Here is a 10207-nt window from a genome sequence, read left to right on the forward strand (position 1 = left end):
GTTCCCACATGCTTCAAGAGGGCCACCATTGTTCCTGTTCCCAAGAAAGCTAAGGTAACTGAGCTAAACGACTACCGCCCCGTAGCACTCACTTCCGTCATCATGAAGTGCTTTGAGAGACTAGTCAAGGACCATATCACCTCCACCCTACCTGACACCCTAGACCCACTCCAATTTGCTTACCGCCCAAATAGGTCCACAGACGATGCAATCTCAACCACACTGCACACTGCCCTAACCCACCTGGACAAGAGGAATACCTATGTGAGAATGCTGTTCATCGACTACAGCTCGGCATTCAACACCATAGTACCCTCCAAGCTCGTCATCAAGCTCGAGACCCTGGGTCTCGACCCCGCCCTGTGCAACTGGGTACTGGACTTCCTGACGGGCCGCCCACAGGTGGTGAGGGTAGGCAACAACATCTCCTCCCCGCTGATCCTCAACACGGGGCCCCACAAGGGTGCGTTCTGAGCCCTCTCCTGTACTCCCTGTTCACCCACGACTGCGTGGCCATGCACGCCTCCAACTCAATCATCAAGTTTGCGGACGACACAACAGTGGTAGGCTTGATTACCAACAACGACGAGACGGCCTACAGGGAGGAGGTGAGGGCCCTCGGAGTGTGGTGTCAGGAAAATAACCTCACACTCAACGTCAACAAAACTAAGGAGATGATTGTGGACTTCAGGAAACAGCAGAGGGAACACCCCCTATCCACATCGATGGATCAGTAGTGGAGAGGGTAGCAAGTTTTAAGTTCCTCGGCATACACATCACAGACAAACTGAATTGGTCCACTCACACTGACAGCGTCGTGAAGAAGGCGCAGCAGCGCCTCTTCAACCTCAGGAGGCTGAAGAAATTCGGCTTGTCACCAAAAGCACTCACAAACTTCTACAGATGCACAATCGAGAGCATCCTGGCGGGCTTTATCACCGCCTGGTACGGCAACTGCTCCGCCCTCAACCGTAAGGCTCTCCAGAGGGTAGTGAGGTCTGCACAACGCATCACCGGGGGCAAACTACCTGCCCTCCAGGACACCTACACCACCCGATGTTACAGGAAGGCCATAAAGATCATCAAGGACATCAACCACCCGAACCACTGCCTGTTCACCCCGCTATCATCCAGAAGGCGAGGTCAGTACAGGTGCATCAAAGCTGGGACCGAGAGACTGAAAAACAGCTTCTATCTCAAGGCCATCAGACTGTTAAACAGCAATCACTAACATTGAGTGGCTGCTGCCAACACACTGTCATTGACACTGACCCAACTCCAGCCACTTTAATAATGGGAATTGATGGGAAATGATGTAAATATATCACTAGCCACTTTAAACAATGCTACCTTATATAATGTTACTTACCCTACATTATTCATCTCATATGCATATGTATATACTGTACTCTAGATCATCGACTGCATTCTTATGTCACTAGCCACTTTAACTATGCCACTTTGTTTACTTTGTCTACATACTCATCTCATATGTATATACTGTACTCGATACCATCTACTGTATGCTGCTCTGTACCATCACTCATTCATATATCCTTATGTACATATTCCTTATCCCCTTACACTGTGTATAAGACAGTAGTTTTGGAATTGTTAGTTAGATTACTTGTTGGTTATCACTGCATTGTCGGAACTAGAAGCACAAGCATTTCGCTACACTCGCATTAACATCTGCTAACCATGTGTATGTGACAAATAAAAATTTGATTTGATTTGATTTGAACCAGTGACCTTGACCACTAGGCTACCTGCCTTAGCATCAGGCCCTCTTCAATTTTCAATGATAACCTTATGCATATTATATAGTCAATTACACATTGAGAGAGAGAGAGAGAGAGATTCAAAACATATAATTATATATAAACATATCATTTTGATCTCATGGGTGGTCAGTCCTCACATCAATATCTGAGTTTCAGGACTCAGGCTAAGACCCAGATGCAGACACAGGAGGTGGATAGTGCGAGTCTCAGAGTTTTAGATAGTACAAGGGGCAGGCAAAAGGTAGGTCAAGGCAGGCAAAGGGTCGTAGTCCAAATCAGAGTCAGGCAGGTACAGGACGGCAGGCAGGATCAGGACAGACAGAAAGGTCAGAACTGGGAACACTAAGAATAACTAAAGATAAGAGCACAGGAACACGCTGGTAGGACTTAACGGGGGGACAAGACGAACTGGCAACAAACAGAAAAGGCAAGTATAAATGCACAGGGGATAATGGGGGACACGGGAGGGGGGTGGAGACAAGCACAAGACAGGTGAAACAGATCAGGGTGTGACAGTGGGAGTTCTTGCGTCTATGTACACTTGGCAAAAAAAAGAAACGTCCTCTCACTGTCAACTGCGTTTATTTTCAACAAACTTAACTTGTAAATATTTGAATGATATTTGAATGAGCATAACAATATTCAACAACTGAGACATAAACTGAACAAGTTCCTCAGACTTGCTGTGAGATGTTACCCCACTCTTCCACCAAGGCACCTGCAAGTTCCCGGACATTTCTGGGGGTGGATGTCCATAGCCCTCACCCTCCGATCCAACAGGTCCCAGACGTGCTCAATGGGATTGAGATCTGGGCTATTCGCTGGCCATGGCAGAACACTGACATTCCCGTCTTGCAGGAAATCACGCACAGAACGAGCAGTATGGCTGGTGGCATTGTCATGCTGGAGGGTCATGTCAGGATGAGAATGCAGGAAGGGCACCACATGAGGGGGGAGGATGTCTTCTCTGTAACGCACAGTGTTGAGATTGCCTGCAATGACAACAAGCTCAGTCCGATGATGCTGTGACACACCGGCCCCAGACCATAACGGACCCTCCACCTCCAAATCGATCCCGTTTCAGAGTGCAGGCCTCTGTGTAACGCGCATTCCTTTGATAATAAATGCAAATCTGACCATCACCCCTGGTGAGACAAAATCGTAACTCGTCAGTGACACTTTTTGACAGTCCTGTCTGGTCCAGTGATTGCAGGTTTGTGCCCATAGGTGACGTTGTTGCCGGTGATGTCTGGTGAGGACCTACCTTACAAAAGGCCTACAAGCCCTCAGTCTAGCCTCTCTCAGCCTCTTGCGGACAGTCTGAGCACTGATGGAGGGATTGTGTGTTCCTGGTGTAACTTGGACAGTTGTTGTTGCCATCCTGTTCCTGTCCCACAGGTGTGATGTTCGGATGTACCGATCCTGTGCAGGTGTTGTTACACATGGTCTGCCACTGCGATGACGTTCAGCTGTCTGTCCTGTAGCGCTGTCTTAGGCGTTTCACAGTCCAGACATTGCAATTTATTGCCCTGGCCACATCTGCAGTCCTCATGCCTACTTGCATCATGCCTAAGGCACGTTCACAGAGATGAGCAGGGACCCTGGGCATCTTTCTTTTAGTGTTTTTCAGAGTAAGTAGAAAGGCCTGTTTAGTGTCCTAAGTTTTCATAACTGTGACCTTAATTGCCTACCATCTGTAAGCTGTTAGCGTCTAAACGACCGTTCCACAGGTGTATGTTCATTAGTTGTTTATGGTTCATTGAACAAGCATGGGAATCAGTGTTTAAACCCTTTACAATGAAGATCTGAGAAGTTCTTTGGATTTTTACGAATTATCTTTGAAAGACAGGGTCCTGAAAAGGGACATTTGTTTTTTTGCTGAGTTTATTTGAGTGGTTACATTTATCCTGCCCCCTTCCTCAGCTGTTTACCAAATTAAGTGGCGGGGAGAGTGCTTTGTTATTGTTTGGGATCCCAGATTGCCCTTTAAAAGGGGTCAACCTGCAGGACTGTTCAATGTCCAGGCTCCAGACTTACTATCTCATAATTATGACTAACATATCTCATAATAATGACTTACAATCTCATAATTAGGACTTAGTATCTCATAATAATGACTTACATATCTCATCATTATGAATTACTATCTCATAATAATAACTTACTATCTCATAACTCTTAATCAGATAATTTCTGGGGGTGGCAGGAATGTGGTTTTGTATATGAAAGCTCGTTCCCGCCATTATTATGAGATATGTTTATGCAAACTGTATCACATGAATCACAGGTGTGTGTGTGTGTGTGTGTCTCTGTGTCCAGAGACATAAAAATTCCCCATTTAAAAGGGGTCGACCTGCAGGAATATTTAATGTCTCGCTACCTCCTAATAATGACTTACTATCTCCTAATAATGACTTACTATTTCTTATAATAACGACTTTCTGTCATGGATCCTCCCGGTACTATTCTTTGTTAAAAAGAAAGATGGGGGACTGCACCCCTGCATTGATTATCGAACTCTGAATAAAGCCACCGTTAAATTCAGCTATCCTTTACCACTCATCCCAACCATCATCGAACAAATACATGGGGCGCAGTACTTTACGAAACTGGACTTGAGGAGCGCCTACTATCAGGTGCGCATTCGTGCAGGCGACAAATGGAAAACGTCCTTTTCCACGACAACGGGCCATTACGAATATCTCGTAATGCCTTTTGGCCTGTCTAATGCTCCTTCAGTCCTCAAGGCCTTTGCTGGAACGGGGCGTAGTGGTTTATATAGACTTTGGTCTATTCTGCTGACCGCGCCCAGCATGTCTCGTTAGTCAGGTCTGTGCTGGGTAGACTGTTGTAGCATGATCTATATGTTAAATCAAGATAAGTGTTTGTTTTTCCAGCATATCCACGGATGGAGTGGAGATGGAGGAGCAACGCGTCAGCGCAGTCAGGTCATGGCTCATCCTCAACTCCGTGAAAGCAGTCCAGCGATTCCTGGGGTAAGCCAACTATTTCCGGTGGTTCAACCGGTGCTTCAGGACGATGGTCGCTTGTTTGTACAGATGAACTTGGTACCTTCAGGCGTTTGGAAATTTCTCTCACGGATGAACCAGACTTGTGGAGTTCTACAATTTATTTTCTGAGGTCTTGGCTGGTTTCTTTTGATTTCCCCATGATGTCAAGCAAAGAGGCACTGAGATTGAAGGTAGGCCTTGAAATACAACCACAGGTACACCTCTAATTGACTCAAATGAAGTCAATTAGCCTATCAGAAGCTTCTAAAGCCATAACATAATTTTCTGGAATTTTCCAAGCTGTTTAAAGGCACAGTCAACTTAGTGTATGTAAACTTCTGACACACTGGAATTCTGATACAGTGAATTATAAGTGAAATAATCTGTCTGCAAACAATTGCAGACAGATGCACCAAGAAGATGTCCTAACCGACTTGCCAAAACTATAGTTTGTTAACAAGAAATTTGTGGGGTGGTTGAAAAACGACTATTAATGACTCCAACCTAAATCTATTTAAACTTCCGACTTCAACTGTATGTGCCCTCTGTTCCCCATTGTCCTTGTCGGTTATTGTTACCATGTCCGTTGGTCCTGTGAGTATCTGTGCTATTGTATCGGCTTCCATGCTGCGTGTTATTGTGCACTTGTTTTATGGGTCTCGTCCCATGTATTATTTAGAGGTTTACACCTCGCCCTTTGTTTGGGTGGAGATTTTTTAAATTTTTTTACTATTTTGTATTCCTGAGCTTGTCTCCAATCTTAAAACAACGTGACACTTACAATCTGATAATTGTGACTTAGAATCTCATTATTCGGATTTACTAACTCATAATGACTTACTTTAGTAATAATGCCAGAAAAGCCGGTATTTTGAGAATATAGTGGCACGGTTGTTGTTAGGACTGAGACAAAGTTGAGTGCCCTAAAACCTTGCCAATATATCCTCCAAACACTGGCTTCGACGGCATTATCACTTTTATACAAAGGTTACCAACATATTCAAATAATAATTGACATATTTTCATTAAAAATGTTCTTTTGATGAATTTATTCATACCATTTCATCCTTCCACGAGATATAGTCCCGACACAAATCTAGGGTTAGCACCCAAGCCGGCTCGGTTGCTAGAGAAGAGACCCAGTCATTAAGTCATTGTGTTCTAAATCTATGGACATGACCCAGTTGTTTGTTCTAAATGTTACGTTGCCATGATGGCTGGCAATGTTCTTCTCCCTTGCTTGCTAGCTAGACAACTTTGGATAACACAGTCACGTCAAACAGTGTACCCAGAATAACAGCAAAGTAGCTGCATTTGCATTTGTTTAAGCTGTTTCCTAGTGATTTGGGGGGGAATATACCCACAACAATGAGCTAATGATGTGCGATTTCACCTGGCATAAAAGATTTTCTATCTCACTGTTCAGAAGAGATAGCCAACTACACAGTTCACTTCAAACTGAAACTGTAATGACAGTCAACTATCTGCATTTATTGTTCATTGAAAAAATGTAACTGCCAAGATATTTTATGTAAATAAATGATGCGACTTTGGGAATGGAGGTCCTCGAGAGCTGTTGACAGTGAATTGGTGAGCCTCTGAACGGAAAAGGTTGGAAACCGTTACTCAAGACAGACAGGTTGCCTCCCACAATGTAGGCCAACTAATGTTCCAGCTTTTTCTGCCCTTTGTCTCAGATTTTCCATGACTACTCTGCCATAGTAGAAGATATTTAGTTGCTCTAATGACCACTAAAATTAGCTCTGATACCGTGACTGGGCAGATTTTGACCACTCATCATGACTATTTGAGCCCAATAACTCACTAATGAACGCTACAACATAGTGTTGTGGACAGAGAGGTGGTCTTCATGGCAGGAACAAAGCAGGAAGTAAGGTGTGTTGAGGAGTGGATGATTTTATTTACCACTGTCCAAAAGTGCAGGTGCCAAATGTATGCAAAGAAAAGGAACAGGTAGATTTACTGTAAACAAAAGGTTTAGTACAGGTCTACTGCCAACACTTACCTAGTCATCGGTGTGACAGACTTAACCTACAATTCAAATGACCTAACAACAATAGAAAGAATAAAAAAGGAGACCATAGAATGAATAGCTATTGTTAAGCTATATACCGTAGATCAAGAGTAGCCTGGTTGCCGTCTCTGCGCAGCTATTAAATGAAATCAAATTGTATTTGTCACATGCGCCGAATACAACAGCGCCGAATATCTTACAGTGAAATTCTTACTTACAATCTCAAACCAACAATGCAGTTTAAAAAACTACAAATGAAAAAACGACCTTTTATTTATTTTTAAGTAACAATAGCGAGGCTATATACAGAGGGTACAGAGTCAATGTGCAGGGGCCCTGGTCAATGTGCCCGGTTAGTTGAGGTAATTGAGGTAATATGCACATGTAGGTAGAGTTTTAAAGTGACTATGCATAGATAATAACAGAGAGTAGCAGCAGGGGGGAAAAAAGGGGAGAGGGGGATTAGATGTTCAGGAGTCTTATGGCTTGGGGGTAGAAGCTGTTTAGAAGCCTCTTGGACCTAGACTTGGCGCTTCGGTGCCACTTGCCATGCGTAGCAGAGAGAAAAGTCTATGACTAGGGTGGCTGGAGTCTTAGGGCCTTCCTCTGACAACACCTGGTATGGAGGTCCTGGATGGCAGGAAGCTTGGCCCCAGTGATGTGCTGGGCCATACGCACAACCCTCTGTAGTGCATTGTGGTCGGAGGCCGAGTAGTTGCTATAGCAGGCAGTGATGCAACCTGTCAGGATGTTCTTGATGGTGCAGCTGTAGAACCTTTTGAGGATCTGAGGACACATGCCAAATCTTTTCAGTCACCCGAGGGGGAATAGGTTTTGTCTTGTCCTTTCACATCTGTCTTGGTGTGCTCGGACCATGTTAGTTTGTTGGTGGTGTGGACACCAAGGAACTTGAAGCTCTCAACCTGCTCCACTACAGCCCCGCCGATGAGAACGGGGGGCGTGCTCGGTCCTCCTTTTCCAGTAGTCCACAATCATCTCCTTTGTCTTGATCACGTTGAGGGAGAGTTTATTGTCCTGCCACCAAACGGCCAGGTCTCTGACCTCCTCCCTATAGGCTATCTTATTGTTGTCGGTGATCTGTTGTGTCATTGGAAAACGTAATGATGGTGTTAGAGTCGAACCTGGCAGTCATGAATGAACAGGGAGTACAGGAGGGGACTGAGCATGTATCCCAGAGGGGCCCCCGTTTTGAGGATCAGCGTAGCGGATGTGTTGTTACCTACCCTTACCACCTGGGGGCAGCCTGTCAGGAAGTCCAGGATCCAGTTGCAGAGGGAGGTGTTTAGTCCCCGGGTCCTTAGCTTCGCGATGGGCTTTGAGGGCACTATGGTGTTGAACGTTGAGCTGTAGTCAATGAATTAGAATTATCATATAGGTGTTCCTTTTGTCCATGTGGGAAAGGGCAGTGTGGAGTGCAATAGAGATTGCATCATCTGTGGATCTGTTAGGGCGGTATGCAAATTGGAGTGGGTCTAGGGTTTCTGGGATAATGGTGTTGATGTGAGCCATGACCAGCCTTTCAAATCACTTATTGGCTAGAGACATGAGTGCTATGGGTAAATAGTCATTTAGGCAGGTTACCTACATGTTGGTATTACAGACTCAGACAGGGAGAGGTTGAAAATGTCAGTGAAGACACTTGCCAGTTGATCAGTGCATGCTCGGATTACAAGTCCTGGTAATCCGTCTGGCCCTAGGACCTTATGAATGTTGACCTGTTTAAAGGTCTTACTCACATCGGCTGCGGAGAGCATGATCACACAGTCGTCCGGAACAGCTGATGCTCTCATTCATGCATGTTTCAATGTTACTTGCCTCGAAGCGAGCATAAAAGTAAATTTAGCTCGTCTGGTTGGCTCGTGTCACTGGGCAGCTCTCGGCTTTGTTTCCCTTTGTAGTCTGTAATAGTTTGCAAGCCCTGCAACATCCGACGAGTGTCGGAGCCGGTGTAGTACGATATGATCTTAGTCCTATGTTGACACTTTGCCTGTTTTATGGTTCTTCGGATGGCATAGTGTGATTTCTTATATGCTTCCAGATTAGAGTCCCGACCCTTGAAGGCGGCAGCTCTACTCTTTAGCTCAGTGAGAATATTGCCTGTAATCCATGGTTTCTGTGATTGGGGTATGTACTGTCACTGTGGGGACGACATCATCGATGCACTTATTGATGAAGCCAGTGACTGATGTAGTAAACTCCTCAATGCCATCGGAAGAATCCCGGAACATATTTCAGTCTGTGCTATTGCATTCCACTCCATGGCAAGTACTAAGTCAGGAGGTGAGTAATACATTTATTAGAAATGAAGCATTGCAGTGGAATACACTTTCGCATGCACAGTCATTTGGATTATGTCTCAATGGGTAGTTTTATCAAAATATAATAATAGTTTCAATAAAATAATTATATAATCTCTACCTCCAATATATTGCAATATAGAGGGATTGCTACAGTAAACCTTTCTTCAACACCAGCACTTCTTTTAGTGTACATACTAGATTTTGACATGTTCCATTTCACATGCTACACAGTATTAGACAGTTTGTCATGTGGTCATCTCTGTCATGGTAATTGAACTAGTAACTATGTTAAGGCTGAATGGAGCCTCAAATATCTGCTGAATGCCATCTGACATGTCTGGTGTTTTTTGTTATTAACCCCAGGCTCCATCCATCAAGGACAAGCCAGGAGCAATAATGGCCCACACAAAGTTAATGTACATCCACAGACACCTAGGCCAGGAAACAGATATTAATTCTGCTCTGATTAGCAAACCAAAGACTTCATAACTTGTCTCACTCACTGCCTGTCTGTTTAGACAAAGTCCCCCCATCTAAGTCATAACTTTGCATTAAATTGTGCAGCTGAAACTGGCTAGACTTGCTTAAGAAAATAGGCAAAGGAGTCTGTCAGAATTAGATTTCGAATCTGGCATCCTGCAGTGACCCTGGACCAGTTGGACCAGTTTTATAAGGTTAGCCTACCCCCAAGCAGAAAGGCTTGGGTCTGGCAGATACTGTACATCTATTTTGATCAGGCAATGGAATTTACATGAAAAGTAGCATTGACATTTACTTTACATGAGTTATTGTCGTATTTAATGTGTTTTCCTATATAGTAGTAGCCTTGGTTATCGTGGCTATACGTGTGCAATTTCATAGGGGTATGCCTCTAGTGCACCTGCTCCTCTCTTTTATCTTCTTCCAGTATTCAACTCCATTCCCAGCGGAGGGGTTGGGGCGTTGTCTTGTACCATAACCAGGTAACTCCGCGCCACAGCGCACGACTCCCCGGCGTATTGCAATGTTTTGTTTATTTGGCTCTCTTTCCCCGCCCCCCGAGGAATAAATTAGTCA

Source organism: Oncorhynchus nerka, linkage group LG10 (genome assembly GCF_034236695.1).
Source record: "Oncorhynchus nerka isolate Pitt River linkage group LG10, Oner_Uvic_2.0, whole genome shotgun sequence".
NCBI lineage: Eukaryota > Metazoa > Chordata > Actinopteri > Salmoniformes > Salmonidae > Oncorhynchus > Oncorhynchus nerka.